Genomic DNA, 17,771 nt, shown 5'->3' on the forward strand with positions numbered 1-17,771 from the left:
AGCTATTTTTCAAGAGCATATAAAGTTCTCTCACAGTACACACTAGTAAAATAAACTATAAAAATAATGTTACAATGACATGAAAACTATGAATCATAATGACAGAAATTCACGGATGTATCTTCGTTTAACACGCTGTCCTTCACTCCTTCTGTTATGCTTATGTAGCAAATACTCTCAAATAATCCTTGATTTTACGTATTAGCTGTAAAGTGATGTTTGGCATAATGGATGAGTAAATAAAAACTGTTCATCTCAATTGTGTTTCAACATTAGTTTTATGTTGTCCTGGCCCTGTGAGTTTAAGGAGTATCCTTAGCACTAGTTCAAAGTAGTTTTTGTGATTTAATTTTATATTTATGTCTTTACTCAGCTGCGAGAGATTTTTCCAATAAATAAAGAGAGTGGCTATGAATCTTACATTACAGCTGTAAATTCCTGCAGCGGGCTACATTTTTAGTGATGCAAAGGCTGGTGCTCGTGGGTTCTTTCATGATAAATATATCAATGTCTGTCTGAACCCCCCGGTGGAAATATGGCTACAATTTTTTTCTTAAAAACATGGATCAATCATTGTTGCCCTTGCCTATTCTTTTCTGTCAAATGCTTCAAATGTGTTGGAGTATCTGTAAAAAGTTTGAGAAGCACTTTGGCTACATGTCTTACAATCCTATTGTATAACGGTTAACTTCAGCCCAGCTCTTGCTCGCTTTCTTTGAGATATACAAGGAGTTGATCCATAGTTAAAGATAAATACGATTAACGATAATCCAACAAATTCAACAGACCTTAGAAAGTAACATAAGGGCTTTTGTTGCCTGCAGAATACCCTCTGATCAGGATCTAACAGCTCCCTTTGTCACTGGAGTCTAGGTTATATGTTCCGTACCCCTGGTAGAAGGCACTGAATGTCCTACCAGTAGATACAATGGAGGGAAAAGCTATAGGGTTACACAATAAATTAGCTTATTTTTCCATTTAAATTAATGATAATTTTATGCTTGGGACTACAGTGTCATTAAGAACATTTTGCAAAATAATTTCAGAAACTTTCTGCTTTACAGAAACGTTTTTTCTGCGCTCAGTGAACGTATTCAGTCTTTTGTTAGATGAGTAACTCCCTTTCTTAAAAAAAACAAAAAAGGCAATTCCAGACCAAGATGACTTGGAAGGCCCGTAAGAAGTAAACGCTTAATTCTTTAACGCTGTGTTTGGGCCTTGCCCACTAGTACTGAAGGGGAGGCAACATCTTGTCCGATGTCATATTCCTAAGCCTCTTATGAGCGTTATATCAACCCTTGCAGGTGGATTACAACATCTTTTAAAATTAAAGAAGTTTGTGACTCACTGAAAGGAAATTGCAAAGGAGAGAAAGACAGGAGGAGTGAGCTTCCCCTCATATGAAGTTTGCTACTTTAGCTTTTTTTTTCAGTGCCACACTCACGTCTACCTGAAATGTAACGTGTAGAAACGGCTTTGATCCTTTTCTCTCTAATGATCTGTTCAGTTAGCAGCCCTGTCATGAAAACGTGACACTACTGTCTTGTTAACGCTCACCTTATGGAAGGGGTATTCTTTGAATGAAAGCATCAAAGATGTCCCTTAATCTACTTTATGGGAAAGTCTCTATTTATGACCATGTAGGCTAAAAAATGGCAATATTTCTAGTTATATTATTGCGTAGCTGAAGCCAGCACTATATAATCCATCAGTGATTGCCTGGACAGCCTCAAAGGTCCCAGAAATTGACAAAATCTCTTTGCAAAGCAATATTATCAATATTTGCTTGGACAAGTAAATGCTGCCTTCCTCTCAAGAAAAACAGCCAGACTGGTTTATTAATGAATTTTCTTTGGATTCTATTAAAAAAAAACAACCCAGCCAAACCACAACACTCTGAGTAGGAACTGAGCGCCTGCGTCGCAGCATGATCAAAAAAGCCCGTCTGCACGGCAAACGAAGCATCTTCCAAATGAGAGCCCCCGAGGTGAGAACCACGCCACGTGGAGCGTGGGGAAATAAACGTGCTGCCTGGCCCAGGAGACACGCACCCTCTGGGAGCGAAGGCCACATGCCAGGACCATGAGAGGTGGTGGCCTCACGGGCAATCTGCCTACCAGCCATGGGAGGAGCCAGCCACCGCAACAGACTGTACGGCCACATCGGAGACAAGTCTCTCAGAGGTAACGGTGACAAATTATGGACTCTGTCCTTGAATGATTCTATGGAAATCAGCGGATTTTCATCTCAATATAAGCGTGCGTATGAGCGTGCGTACGCATCAGACCTACCTGAAATTATGCTCGCTTACGCAATCCTTCGCAATCACGTCACACGGAGTTTCATCAAAAAACAGTCTGTATGAGACTCGAGCTAATCAAGATCATCATGGCTTACAAAGAGGAGACACGCTGCTTCCTACAAATAAGAAACTGTTGTAGCTTCTTAAATGAGTTGTCTGTGATACACTACGGTGAGACAATTCATGTAAGTAAGATTATAATCCTCAGAAGTAATTGGTTTAAGCAGCCTAGTGATGTACAGTGATGCAGGAAAAAAAAAAGAAAGAAAAATAAAAAAAAAGGAAAAAAAAAAAAAAGAAAGAAAAAACCCCAGCCCTGACAGAAAGCACTACCAGGGCTGCTGGCAGGGCTATATATACCACACTTGAGTCCAAAGGAGTAAGGGCTGGGGAAGCGCTGGGCAGTGATTTTCCACTGGGAACCAGGGCTAATGCTTTCTCCAGTATTCTACAGTATTCAGCAGGAGAGCATGAGCTGTCACCCCACCAGCCCCTGCAGAAATGTCCCTTTCCCGGTCATTCCCCAGCCACAGGCTCCAGCGTCCGCATCTAACAACACAGAAGCGACTGTGACTTTTCTCGGGCAACGTTGCACGGTACCAGAGCAGCCACTGGCATTACTGTGTGGGGACTCGTTCTGGTTTCTAAGTGGTCCCCTCGTGTGTCTTTGTCCCTTCAGCAAATGTGAGTACTTCAGGCACCCTCATCACTCCTCCTGGCTCAGTGGCAGAGGGAAACAGCGATGTAAAATATCATAAAATGTCACGAGCGAGTTGCAGAAGGCGAATACAAGCTCCACAGCACCTGGAGCCTCTGCAGGCTTTCAACATGCCAGTAGAGGTGAAGCTCTGGAACGGAAAGGCAAGACTGTTGTGGCTTGCCTGGTCTCAGCCAGGCTTGTACAGCGAAGCTGCCTCAATCCGTGCTGCAGTGACAGATGCTAACATCTATCACGGGTGCTTGGCATTTTTTAACATCAAAACATGCCACAGGTGGCTGCGATCATCAGCTAATGGGACAGCAAGAGCCCCATCTGCAGCCTTTCGTGGCCCCCCCACTCCCGCCGTCAGCAACGCTGGCTCAGGGCGCCGCGGGGCTCCCCGGCAGCTCCACGGGAGATGCTGGGGCAGCTCGTGCCCCTTGTGAGCAGCTGGTACAGGCGTGCACAGGGACATTTGGCCGGGCAGACAAATTACATCTTTGTGCCCTGTTGATGCAGCTGTTGCTGATGGGACGCCTGCTGCAACAAAACCAGAGTAAAACTAGGAAGGAGAAATTACAAGGGGTTTAGTGGACTTTTGCTATAGCTTTGTTTTACTCAGCATCAGTCTCAAAACGCCAATATTGTGTTGGTTAAGCGTAGCATAACTTGGAAAATATAACCGTAAGCATAGAAGTACTCAGAATTCCAGATCCAGGCTGTTCATGGGCTAACCAGAAATATTTCTAAACAAATTCAGATTAACAAAAAACATACCAAAAGTCTATGTGAGGGCATTTTATGAATGATAAAAAAATAAGTCAATGGTATGAACTTCTTGCTGTGAACTGCTTGCTTGCTTCTAGCTGCTAACTAGCAGGCGTTCACATCTGAACCTGCTGTTTTTCACATATTGCCCTTATCCAGTGAGCTGATAACATAAACAAACAACCATAATACAGTAATCTATAGCTGAAATACTAGTTTATTAGCGGCTGCCCTAAATATATCTGGCAATAAGCATAGCCAGAGAAGTCAGATAGCTTTGGAAATCAGATAGGTATGTCTTATCCTGTGCAAAAGAGACAATGAATACTCGATAAATAAATTTAAAATATTATAAATTTTCAGTTTGCCTGTGCTTTTGATTTTGCTAATACAAAAAATGGGAGACAATATTCCGTATTAATCCCCATCATATGTCTGTTCTTTTAGGCAAGGTCTTCTCATAGTGAGTCTCCAAACCGCTCCCTAGCCCATTTCCAGGGACCGGATGCCTCAGCCGGAGGAGAGCAGGATTACACAACAGACATCCTCGGGACTGTTTTTGAAAATAAACTTGATTTTGAATGCTGGAAAAATCAAAAGGTAGTAATTGAATGTCTATTCGCAAATGCTGTCAAAGAACAAACGCAGAGACATGCCAGTCGCGCGTGACGTTAATGCATAAATATAAACGCCGGTACGCAGATATGAAGAAAATTACCACTGATATCCCCAAGTGGCTACAATTCAGTGAGATGTCTGTATTGAGATGTGAGCGACAGCCAGGTGGGATGACAGGCACTGGCAGACAAAGCACACAAATTTCAAGTGCTGGCTCTGACCTGCTGGTTTGTGGCCACGAGCCCTTACTGGGAAACTGGGTCCAACAGGCAGCTGCCACGGTTGCAGCTCATCCTCTCCCCTCAAGATGACTTGCTCTTTTCTGTGTGAGGTACAAGCTGTGGGAAACGCACAGACAAGTTACAAAAATGAGTCTTTTCTTCCCTAAATCCATTTCCTTGAGTACAAAGCAAAGCAAGCCTATGCAGACAACTGACCATACTGCTGCCTCCTGGCCAGGACCGAGTAAAGCTCATTTTAGCACTAAGACATCTCCATTCAAAGGATCAAACCATAAAAAGAATTCCGTTATACATGTAAAGCGTAAATACCTTACATTCCCTCCAGAAATAAAATGGCTTTTGTGAATGGTCTCTCTGCACAGATTTTTCCCAGTACTTCTGCAGCATCTAAGACAACTGCTCACAGTTTGAATGCTTGCAACGCTTGTTCTTATAAAACAGGTCAAAAAAACGCCCCCAGCAACAAACATGTACATTCCAACATAAAAACTGATTTCTTACCGGACAAAATTTACATACCTCTCTAAAGCAGTTTAGTGCTACGCATACAAATAAAAGGTTTTAATTAGAAGAAAGGTGTCATGAATAACATAACAACTAATTACATTACTGAAACTATAAGAAACAGAAAAAAGATGCCAGTTTATGTACCCACTGACTTAAAATCTGTCCTCAGTTAGACCTATAAGGAACACAGCTGTTGTAGGGGTCCAATGAGGGCAGATTTTAGACCACATAAATTTAGATTTTTTTCCTCTTAGCAACTTAATAATCATGAAATTATATAACAAATCTGTAAACCAATTACCAAATGTCAGAAGGTGCCCTGATTAAAATACACACATCCCCCGGAACGTGCCATATTCACAAATTAGCCATGTGTTATTTATAGCTCCTCAAGGCACAATAATGAAGAAAGTGGTAATGAAATCTGAAAGCCTGAATATCTCCCTTATGTTTGAAAGCAAATCCCATGAGACCCATCTGTAGTGCAAACTGAGGGGGGAAAAAAAATCCTTTCTAAAACAAACAAAAAAAACCCTACAAACAACCTCTCCTGCCTTTGCAGTTTCATATTTGGCGTTTCATTTTTACAATTATTTAATTGGCAAATTAAAATCCTACCATCCTCTTTGCTCCCACACATTCGTTCCATCAAAATGATCGTTCGAAATTCCTTCTTAATTTTTATTCTCCAACACCATAAAGTGCAACCCAAATGCTTAAAAACAGACCGATTCCTCTTTACGGGTGCAATCTGCACCTGCAAAACTGAGGTTGCACGAGGTTAAATGGCCTCCTCCTCTGTACCTTCCTTCCCTGCCCAGCTGCTCTGCTGCCCCGGCCCTTCACGGGAAGGCCAAGGACAACTTCACACCTATTTCTGGCCATGCAAGGCTGACCTCGTATGCATACCTGTTCCTGCTGTAAGTTCCCACGGTGATATTACTCAGAGTTTTAACTCAAAACTCGGGTCGCTTCAGCCATCCTCCAAGGTACCAAAATCCCACTGGCATATACCTCTGCTTCCACCACCCTGAGCGGTGGCTCATGGGGTCTTACTGAGCCCAGCTCAGGTCCTTGGTAAGGCATATTTCCACCTACCCTGCAAGACACTTTCTTCTTCAGGGAGATACACATAGTTCAACGTATCATTTCCAACATCCATACGTTAATATTTGTAAGGCCTGCGCTATGTTAGCCCTGCCTCCCTCACTTCCCACTCTCCCCAACGCTGACTTTTGACTGTATTTTTGTCCCCTATTTTTCTCTGTTCGTTATTGATCCCAATTTTTATTCTGCTTCTCTTGTAAGTTTTTCCTCTTAAAAATCATGTATTAACATTCTTTTTTTCTTCTTTACTTATGGTCATATATACATGTACCATATCATAGGCAGAAAAGCCTTTTTGGAGCATAAGGTGATTACTGCCTTGAAATATTTTACACTCATCCAATTTGATGCAGTCAACCTGTAGCATTGTAAGACGCAATTAATTCGTCATGTTGTAACATGAGTGCATAAGCACCAAACAAGGATAAATGAAGGAGACTGCCTCTTTTTTTTTTTGGCACGTGGTCCCTGGCATTCCCCAGGAACGCATGGTGGTTTTGCCTTTTTTTTCCATGATGGATGCAAACACTGCAGAACTGCCAAAAACATTTGAAGGTACATGAGAATACTTAAATATGTTTCTAATGCTTTCTTGATATAAATAATCAGTATCACTATCTTTCAACCCCCCAGCTCAGTAACATCCTCCTCCTACCCCAAGCCTTTCCCCAAGATCCTCCCCCCATCTATATTCCAACAACAAAATGAACAGCAGCAGAGCCTCCCCCCCACCCCCCCAGACTAGGCAAGAACACGTCGCCTTCTGCTTTTCTTGCCTCTATCCTCCTTCTCTGACTGGCTTTTCCCCCCCTTTCTTTTAGCCTGCCTCTCTCCTCCCTTGCGTTCGTTAGCTATTTTCTTGCGTTGTTAGAGAACTAGTTTCAGGCAATTGAAAAGCTCTTGGAGGCATCTGAAGGGGCAAAAAAATCATACTAGAAGCCAGGAGTTGCATCTTCATATTTCTTTTGCAGACCTGACTCTTAGCAGAGGGTTAGCAGATGGGCATGTGTTGCCTGAACATGTTTTGAATTTAAACAAAATTACATTGGCTCTTGCTGGGCTGCTGCAGTAGCACAGTGACCTCAGGAACTGTTTCTACCTATGCACTGTGTCCAAAGGTGAACTGTGTTACGCTTTAATTTACTTGATTTAAAGCTTCTATGTATGTAAGAGATGTGGAGAATAGAAACAAGCCTAAAACCAAAAATTAAAATAGTTCTCATCTTCCCTAATTTCTTTTTCTGCAATATTTTTCACCTGTTCTTTATTATTCTGGCTTTTGAAGAGCTCCGAGATACAGCTTTTTGAAGCATTTCTAATTAATACAAGCCTCTGACCTTTGCTTTTGAAGGCAAATACGTAGCTGTAAATGGCAAAATAACAAAAAACAACCCCCAAAATTTCTGTTTCAGTTTGCTTCAACCAGAAGTACAAAGCAGGAGGCTTCCATGGGGAAAAGTCTCCAGAATATGGTTCCCACAGAGAAGCAGTAGCTGAGCACAAAGCCTTTGGGTTTTGGATTTCAGAGGCTCATTAATATTTTAAGCTAAAAGCAGACTTAAGCCACCACTCCATTTTGGACCGCGTAGCGGCCAACTTGCGGGTGCTTTTAGCCTGTGGGTTTTGTCCCTTACGGATGATGGCGTCTTCGCAAAAACAGCCTCGCCTCAGCGAGCCTCAGCAAGCGCCTTGGCAGGCCTCTAGTCAACAGGAGGAGTTTGCTTAGGTTAGATATGAGTTCGATACAGGGCATTTCTGTCCTGGGCTAGACTCTTAGCACTGTCTCTCCACCCATGGCTACCAAAGGATTTTTCTTGCTCAGTTTCAGAGCTGCTGGATGGGATGGTCCTGATTCTCCCTTCGGGAGACCTTTGTGCGAGCTAATGGAGTGCCCTGTCGAAGAGAGTTGTGTTTCCTGCATTTGCTGCTTGCCCCCCAGGCCGATTTCCATCCCTGACTTAAGAGCTGACAGTGCAATCTGCATACGTTCGTTTGAGCTGAGCTTTCACACTGAAACCTGTGACCTGATCTATCCGCTTCTCCTCTCTGGAAGAAGCTTACGATAAACAGCAAATGCACTGTCCTACTGCAAAAAGCTTTCGGACCGAGAGGTGACACCCGCTCAACGGTTATGCCCTGCCACAGCACGTGCAGGAACCTTCCAAATTTTATTTCCAGCAAGGGATGGATAGAGGAGTCTTTCGGGAAAGGATCCTGCTTTCCAGGAAATCTCCTCATGCCTTTTCCGGCCAGTGGTTCCAACGCACGGACATACCGTATCCCGACGGCTCACTCTATGCTGCATGAAACCGCGCCCCAAAGGGCTCTACCTGCGTCGAGGCAGCCTGCAAATGCCTCCCCCAAGAATACCTATCGAGTCATAGACGCGAGGATGATAACAAATCAAGAAGTGCAGTCAGGGACCTCAGACTGCCTCTGGCATCGTTCAACATCATGGTGTCAGCACAGACAGGAAGTCTCTCTTTTTATTGAGAGGTCAGATGTCAAGTATCTTAACTTCAAATTTTAAATTATCATCGTAAAACCATGCTTTTACTATTTTGTTCATTCCAGAATGTAATTACCTTTTCTTTCCAGGACTGAATGGAGATGCTAGGTGGTAAAGATTGTCTTTTGTTAGCAGAAGCAGACTATATGCTATTGTGTTGTTAATTTTGCAGTTATCTTGGCTTCCTTAATATCATTTAGTCATTTCTTTTCTTTACGGGTACCTTATTTTGCTTGATTCTGTTTCACTTTGAACCCCCATTGATGTTGAGGATTTAATGCATTTTTTATCATACTGTGCAAAATGCTGATGGAATCTTTGTGCAGACTCTTTGGCGACAGAAAAAGGTTATTATTATCCTCCCCTTTGTATTGTATCTCCAGAAATCTATGCACATGCTTTGTAGCCACCCACTTTGCAGAGGAGCATGAAGAAATAATTTTGTTTAATTCTCTACAAAAGCATTTTTTTAAAGATGTGTCTTTACAATTGTCCTTTTTTAAATTTGTGCATGCATAATACATTGCTTTTAAAGGGGACTTGAATGAATTGCCCCAATTATACATACGTTACCACTCAGGTTGCTTCTTAGCTCAAGGGTGAAGCCGTCTACAGCGAAATCAAAGAGCCTACATTAGATTTGAATGTAGAAGAAAAAGAATTTCATTCACTGAGGGCAGTGACGAAGGAGTCCCATCTGCAGTCTGTACTGGTCATCCAATTACTGTTTCTAGGATTTTCAAGGATGCTAAACCCACCCAGACTTTTTAGTACACCCAGAACTCAATCTGTAAAGGCAGGCAAGAGAGAGCGAGCTCCCTTCTGAGCTAAGTGTAATTGTGTATTAGATCTGCTGAAGCTGGGAGGCACATTTGTAGCGAGGCAAAAAACGTACTTTTATAAAGGACACACAAATGCTGCATTGAAAAAACTCACAACGGGTAAAACAGATCACTCCCATCGCCATCCCTGCCCAACACTGTGTTAGGATCCTTGGAAATAGTGCCCCGAGAGCAAAGCTGGGACACGGGTTAAATAGGGTTTCCATTTTTACATAAGGCCTCAAAGATGCAGTCAGAAATATTTGTCATATTCAGTACGAGCATTTGAAAAAGCTCTTTCTTGAGTCCACTACCTTCACTTTTCCAGATGTTTTTAAATTATGTGTTTAAAAAGAGCAACGCTTCCTTCCAGCTGCAGCCCAAAAGAAAAACAAAATGGTTTCCAAAGAAAAACCATACCTCTAGAGCCTCTTCAATGCCTTTTTATTCTGTGTATTCTTCCTTTCATGCAGCGACACCTGTAAGTGAAGCAAGTAGAAATTACCTCTTCTACAGTAAAACCCCACCTCATCCATCAAAACCATATTGTCACTTGCTCGTATGTTGCATACTGTTAGTTTAATAGTTAGATAAATATTGCAGTGTCTGGATACTACAGAAAAGTATATTTTTAAAATACACAAAATAATAAAAGACAGTAATATAACTAGGAAATGCTTGTAAGGAAACCCAGGCCCTATAAAATTCTCCTGGCTTCAGGTGCTGTTACTGCCTCAGCAGAAATTGCCTCTGACACCAGAGACAAAAAACTGGGCATCCCAATTCTTTAAATCAGATCATTAAACAGCATTGTGGCTTCCCTTCCGTTGGACTGACTCAGGAGAGAATCCCATATAGGAGCATCTCCCTCGAAAAAGTAAACTAACAGTTTGAAAAATATCAGCTGCAACAGCTACAGTGACTATTTCTATTAAAGATTATCAATATTTCTATTAAAGATGAGCTGAGGCAAACCAGAATCAAATGTTTAATTATATTTAGACCTGCATGCCTAAACATACAGGAAAAAATGCTCACTCAATGGGAATTTTTCCTTAACTCCAGTGCAGCCAGGATCTCCCACTGAATGTTTTAATTTTCAAAATATCAACTGCAAGTCCATCGCTAGAAGTAACGTTAATGATTTTCAGTGCAGTTTAAATATAATTAGAGGCAGACCGGTTGTCCAAGTTACATGCTTGTACTAAGAAAAGACTGAGAAAAATCATGCAATGCTTTACAACATAGAATCATAGAACGGTTTGGGTTGAAAGGCACCTTCAAATCACCTAGTTCCAACCCCCTGCCATGGGCAGGGACACCTTCCACTAGACCGGGTTGCTCAAAGCCCCGTCCGACCCGGCCTTGAATGCTGCCAGGGATGGGGCATCCACAGCTGCTCTGGGCAACCTGTGCCAGTGCCTCACAGCCCTCAGAGGCAAGAGTTTCTTCCTTGTATCTAATCTACATGTACCCTCTTGCCGTTTAAAGGTGAGAGGAGAAAAAGAAAATCAGCATAAGGGTGAGGTCTAAATCAAATATGAAGCAATCTATATTTTCCATTAAAGCTATTGTGAAATTGGCCATTTTGCAAAGGTCTTGATTGAAAACCATGTGAAAGTTAATGGTTTTGACTCAGAAGATCCTCAGCATTCAAATAAGAAACAAGGAGAATGCAGACCCACAAAAACAGAACTTGAAAAAAAATTACTAGCACAAAACCATACGACATAAAAGAAACAATTTAAATAGCTCTGGAAAATAGTAGAAATTGCCTTGTTTCCACAACTAGAGGGAGATTCAACAATGCAGATTCTCATTATAATTTCAGCACTGTATTGCTCTTTTTTTTTTTTTTTTTTTTTTGTAAACAGCATATCAGTAAGATTTACCAATATTGTTTCAATAGGGCGAAAGCCTTATCATCTATTCTTTGACATTTGGTATTTTTCTAATTCTTTAGTTTTAACAAAAAGCAATAGAGATGTGTGTTAAAGACTTTCTTTTTTAACGTGGCTGATTTGAAGGCTAATTAACACATTTGTATCTGTCCAAAAATCCAATGTCTTTGGTATTCCTATTTCTGGGTTCTTTTGTGGTCAGTTTAATTAAATTTGTTGATAAAGTACTTGACAAATAAAGAAGGAGAGAGGAAAAAAAAACCATTTAATAGTTTAGGTAAGATTTTTCAAAGGCAGTAATTAGTGCCCATTAAACTAAAGGAGGAATTGGCTGAATAATTTGTAGTTTTTTGTTTGGTTGGGGTTTTTTTTTAATGTTATACTTAAAATTTTAGCACCTCTTTTAATAAGAGTAGCTGGGAGAGAACAAGGAGCAGTCATGATCCAAAGCGGCTTCCTCTCTTATTGTCCCCAAAAGGAAGAGGCAAAAAAAAAAAATAAATATGGAGACACTGAAAAACAGGAGTTCACAGTTTCGAAGGCTGTTGACAACCTCTTATGGCGCGCTGTTTCAGAAGCTATGATCTCAAGAGTGAGCAAAGTGGGTCATAAATGCTACTGATAGCTGAAAATTAGGAGACGAAGGACACTTCAGAATGTTTAAGCGTGGTACATACGATTACAGCAATCAAAACTCTATCCCATTTCGCTACAGTTCATCTTGAACACCAAGGTTAAAAAAAGAAAAAAATAGGGGGACACCCCCACCCCCAGCTATATGATCCTAAATTGTGCAGTTTGCATAAATGTTAGAAACGGTCCTGACAGGAGTCCACGCAGGCAGTTGACCTAAAAAGTAACATGGTATTTATCTTGTTTTGTACTTCCTCCCAAAAAGACTCCTGCTGCTTCTTCAGAAGTTTCTCTCTTACCTTTACGCTATGGTCCGAAGTAATCCTTTGGCGGTTTGGTATTGCAGACTGCCCTGTTTCTCACAAAATATCTATGAAAAAAAAAACAAACCCCAAAACCCCCTCCTCCTTAGTTGTAACACTGGGGTATTTGCAAGGATGTTTGTGTGTGTACTTCCCTGCCCTGCGATGACCTGGTATACATTATCACCAGTAAAACAGCGATGTTTGTCTTAAGACCTGAATTTGGCCTCATGACCGTGAATATAGCCTCCGTTGCTCCTGAGAGCAAACATTACCTAGGCTCTTACATACTCTGAATAAGTTGTAGTTTTTCCTCTTCTGTCAAGCTGTTTTTGACTACTTGGGCTGTTTTCTTCCCTCCCCACATTAACTTCCCACGAGGTTTCAGAGCAGACGTTTGTGCTCTTGATCCTTGTCAGGCAACTGTTCCACAGGCTGGGGCCATGGCTTGTACCAAGGGCTCCAGGGTGAAGCTGGCAGTAAACGCTGTCACCTCTTCCCTCTCCTGTGAAAACCTTCTCCTCGCTGGAGACGCAACATCTCCAAGGACCATGGCATAAACCTCACTACCTTCCCTACAAAGTGCAAAACAACTCCATAAATACACAGTGACACAAACATTAAAAACTCCAGCCGAGCCATCCACAACAAGATCTCCTCTTTCAGCGGAGGACAAGAGAATAAACAACAGATGACAAATGTTAGGTCATTCTCATCTTAAGCCAACATAACTCTGTGCTGCTGCCAAACACGAATCCTCTCTTCCTTCTATCGGCTGAATCAGCAAGCTCATCCCAATTCATCAGGGAGCTGCGCTACCGCTGATGGACAAAGAAGGGGTTCAACAATATATAAAGGGTGATATATTAAAGGCACTAGAAAACAAACAAACAAACAAATTAAGAAAAAAACCTCCTAGTATTCCTAGTAGTACCCAATGCAGATTAAAAATGCAAATAAACAAAATAATTTCATGTATTTTTAATCCTAATTCTTAGGGATGAGTTGAGCGTGAATGTTCACATGCCTCGTTCACTATCCTGTAAGCTGAGAGGATACAGAACTAAAATGAAGTCGTACAGCAAATAATTAAGACAAAAACTACGGGTCCAGAAGTTGGAATGAAAGAATATGAATTAAATGAAAAACAGTCCTGTGTGGTTAAGAGGCAACTAAACATCATTCTCAATTTTTTTCCAGGAATTGAAGGTAAATCGGCGCGGGCGAGTGCAGCTCTCAACTGAAGATCTGTACGTGAAGCACAAACGTTAATTGGCAGCTAGCTTCTTCGCAATAGATTTAAAGATTTTAAGACCCAAAGGGATCAGTGTGATCGACAGATTTGACCTTCCGTATAACGGAGGCCAGAAAATGTCATGCGGTAATTCTTACATCAAATCTAAAAACTTTCAGGCTAAAGTAGAATATATATTCAGCTAAGGCATCCACACCCAGCTTTCAAGATTTAAAGAGATGGAGCATTCACTGCCAGGCTTTTAAAAATTGATCTACCTGCCCTTATTGCTAAGAAGGTTTACCTAATATCCAGTTTCAACAGCTCTGTCTTCAACAGAGGTAGCCACTGCTATTCACCCCCAGCTTTTTTATTACACTCTTGATTTACTTTAAGCAGTAAAATACAAAGCAAACTTGTGAAAGTGAAATAAAGGTATCAAAGTAAATTTCACCAAAATAAAAGATGCAAGTGTGCATCACACCGTTTCAGGGTGCTTCTGATTGCCACTCTCTGGGAGAACCAATAGTAGATATTTACATTAAAATATTCATTAGTACAGAGTGCATTAGTAATTGCTTTAATCGTCTTTCATACAATAACTATCGTTGCTGTTCTTTGTGTTCTCTGCTCGGGCAGGTTCAGGGACATGCTATCATTTGTTTGTGTTGCGCAGTAGCTATTGGGGTCAAAGGAAAACGTACGTTAGGTAAGCAAGCAGCGCAGATCTGAGCTTGCCAAACGCCTTGTACGATGCAGACGCCCCGCATTACACACTTGAATCACTTATCGAAACTGGATTTAGAATAAAATTGCTTTCTACCATCTTTGCCCTTCGAGAAGCCTACAAAGTTTCTAGCAGCTGCCCTGAAGTCATCCAGCTGGTGTCTAAAGCGTGCATGAGAGCGCAGCCCTGGGCTCGACCCCATGTGGGTGCTCTCAGTGCTCATGGTATTGCCCGTGATGCTGGAAAACACCCTTTCTTTGTTGTTTTTTTAATTGGGTTTCCAAGGAAGTCCCTTGCTGTCTGTTCCCTGTACACTGGTCTGTCCGGTTCCCTGCCAGGCTGACGAGCTCCTGTGCCCACGTCCTCCCTTGCAACAATCTTCTAATGCTATCAACAGCAGAGAGGGAATCAAAATCCTGCCCTTGCGTCATCATAAATCAGGATTTAGCAATGTGAAAGTCTAGGAGCTTACGCTTTTGAAAGTTTGCGTGTAGGACTTATTCGTGGGACTACGCACAAAGGCAAAGCAAAACCAGTGGGGCTTCCTTCAAGTCCGAGTAAGCACTCCCACCCAGCAAACTACTCACCAAGCAAATCAACTAATTGCAGTAATTTCCACAATAATAATAATAACAACGTTCGCCAACTAAGGGGAAATTTGTTTATGGTAATACCAAGAACAAATATCAATCCAGCCCCCTGCTCCCATCCTTTCCAAAGAATAAGAATAATTTTATGGTCGTATATATGATCATATTACAGACAGTTCTCTGTAGCCTTTCCATCGATTAAGATGCACCCAGCTGCTGACATGTTTTGCAGAGCAGAAAGGCCAAATGCCTGCATCTTCAACCACTAAAATGGAAACCTCTCCACGTGCAGCTCAGAAAGACACGCTTAATTCTTTTTTCTTCTTTTGAAAGAAAACTTGTGATTTTTTTTTTTTATCGTAATAGCAAAATAACAAAGCCTAAATTCCTACAAACTCTGAGGTTAACTGTTTTCAGGAAGAAGTCTGTACCCGTTAGCAATACTGTATAACGCTGCACTAGACTGATGAAGGGGGAAAGCTTATATTTTCATTTCAAAGAAAACACAGTCGTTAAAAACACACCAGGTGCATGAATTCAAGTATATGTACTTACATTTAACATACTTTTTATTAAATTATCCGTAGCGGAGAGGGATGTTTGGTAAATTCAGGCTATTTGTGTTAGGTCTCTGACATGAACATAGTTCTCGAACTAACTAGTCTCCAGCATTCATAAGCCATTATTTATCTTTATATCACCATAAACAGGTAACGACCAAAATACACTGGCTTAAGTTAATGGGGAAAATCCTGTTTCTTTTTCTCATCTGCTAGAATGAACTCAACGTACTAGTGATGTACTGGAAGCAGAGAGGATCTAAGATAGAAGGAAAAACCGCTGTCCTTTGAAAAGGCGCGGTCCGGCAAACCCTCACGTGCAGGGTAGTCCCAGAGCGAGTGCCGGATGGTTTCTCCTGTGCTGGATTTCGTCAGGAAAAAAGACACACGTGCGCTTTGGCGCCACCATCCAGAAACTATTTCTTACCTGAAAATGTTGCATCACTCAACGCTTCCTTCAGGTGCTGTAAGACTCCTTGCTGATGTGCTGTTTTAAATGGCAGCATGTCTTCGTACATATACATTATTTCTGAGATACGGTACTTCAAATCAACGTAATATGTTGTTCTGATGAACTTCAAATAGTTTGAATGCATTTTATGAATAAACAGAAAGCAATAAACCACAAAACTGTTATTCTGCTGTTCCACAGACAGCATTAATTACGACAATCAGCCTTTTTACTTAAACCAACAATGAACCTTGAGTCCTTAAAGTGTAAGAATTACAATCATAAGAAAAAAACTATCCTGGACTAGAGGCTTATTAGAGGGTTTATTTTAAATACACAATATTATCGATAACATATATTTGATATAATTATTGTTTTGGTATTGTTAATAAATTATAAGAGGAATCTTTTCTGTTCACATACAATTTATAACATTCTGATGTATTTTCTTCAGAAGCGGTCACAAAATAATCTAGACCAACAATGTAGGACTGGTAAAGTGCTTATTCTGACACCCCCCTCTATTATTTTCAGAGTTTTCAGAGTTTCCCCCTGATCTTCAGAGAGGTGTATTACTCCTACACTGCATTGTACAATATAGCTAAAATACAGAAAAGTAACTGATGTGCTTTAAGGTAGGCAGTCAGTGAATCCTATAGAAACTCAAGGAGCTACACCAATACCTAAAATTAAACATAAACTGGTTTTATTCCTTACGGAAAGCTGGTGTGCTGTGAGCGATGCTCCTCTCTGTCAGACACGACTCTTTCTACTTCCTAGTCCAGAAGGAAAAAAAAAGCAAATGTAAATGGTTGTAAATGTTAAACAAATGAGGATTAATGAATCTTTCTTACTACCTATGTATTTACACGGGTAGGAACCGCCATAATTATTAGTGTACCCTGAAGACTATATGCTCAAAATTTTTCAATAAAAACCCAGAAATGCCAACATTGTCAAACCAAACGTTTCTTAAAATAAACTTTTTCAGAAGAAACTTTGAGATGCCTCTGAAATTTTTAAGCATATCCTCTGCCAAAACTACTGTAACCGGCAATTAAACACAAAGAGAAAAGTAACTATTTCACCTTTGACTGAATCCAGTATTTTCTACAGGGGAGACTGAGGATCGTATGCAGGAAGACGGCTCATCTATGTGGCTGTCCAAGGCGACTCCGTTATGGCAATTAATAACCTCCCCCAAAAAACTATGCCTTACAAAAATTACTCCGATTGTGTGGCAGTTGTATCGAGTCAGACAAGTTTAGTAACAGAGGTGATTATAAATAAAGGAGCTTTGTAACACAAAAAAATTGGTATTTCCTCATTTGTTTTCGTCTGAAATTGGGAGTAAAGCTGTCGACTTCCTCCGTGTCCTGAAACAAAACATCTGGGGCTTTGCAGCTATGGAGCTAGGAAGTCTCTCTTCGCTAGAAGTCTTTTACAAAAAATAAAAGCACCACATACCGCTAAGCTGCCCAAACAACCAAAAAATTAAGGAAATAAAAAATAACTGTGTACTGTTCCTTCCCTTCTCTGGCTCCTTTCCCCCCCCCAATCTTCTTGAAGAAGTTTGAGGCTAATATAAACAAAAAGTATTACAGCAAAACCAAACTATATTCATGTGAACATGAAACATACTTTTTGGCAGCGTGAAATTGCCCCCAAATATTCGCACATTTCTTTAACTGCCTTTCCAGTGCAGCTGCAGATTGTGGTTTCCCTGAAAAGGCTGGTAAGAGGCAGAGGCACGGCAGGGCATTAGGGAGATAAAGATACAGGTATTGAATTTAAGTAAA

At 41.0% G+C, this 17,771-nt stretch overlaps 1 long non-coding RNA gene across 1 annotated transcript; it reads right to left on the bottom strand.

Moving 5' to 3' along the window:
- Window positions 1-11,727: 11,727 nt before the first annotated feature.
- On the bottom strand, window positions 11,728-17,301 carry LOC135313300 (uncharacterized). The gene is made up of 5 exons (XR_010372918.1): window positions 17,061-17,301; window positions 16,690-16,748; window positions 15,949-16,096; window positions 14,129-14,323; window positions 11,728-12,985 (listed from the first exon to the last, which is right to left on the bottom strand). It is a non-coding gene; the product is annotated as an uncharacterized LOC135313300 (long non-coding RNA).
- Window positions 17,302-17,771: the final 470 nt, after the last annotated feature.

The sequence above is a fragment of the Phalacrocorax carbo genome, chromosome 4, assembly GCF_963921805.1.
Source record: "Phalacrocorax carbo chromosome 4, bPhaCar2.1, whole genome shotgun sequence".
NCBI lineage: Eukaryota > Metazoa > Chordata > Aves > Suliformes > Phalacrocoracidae > Phalacrocorax > Phalacrocorax carbo.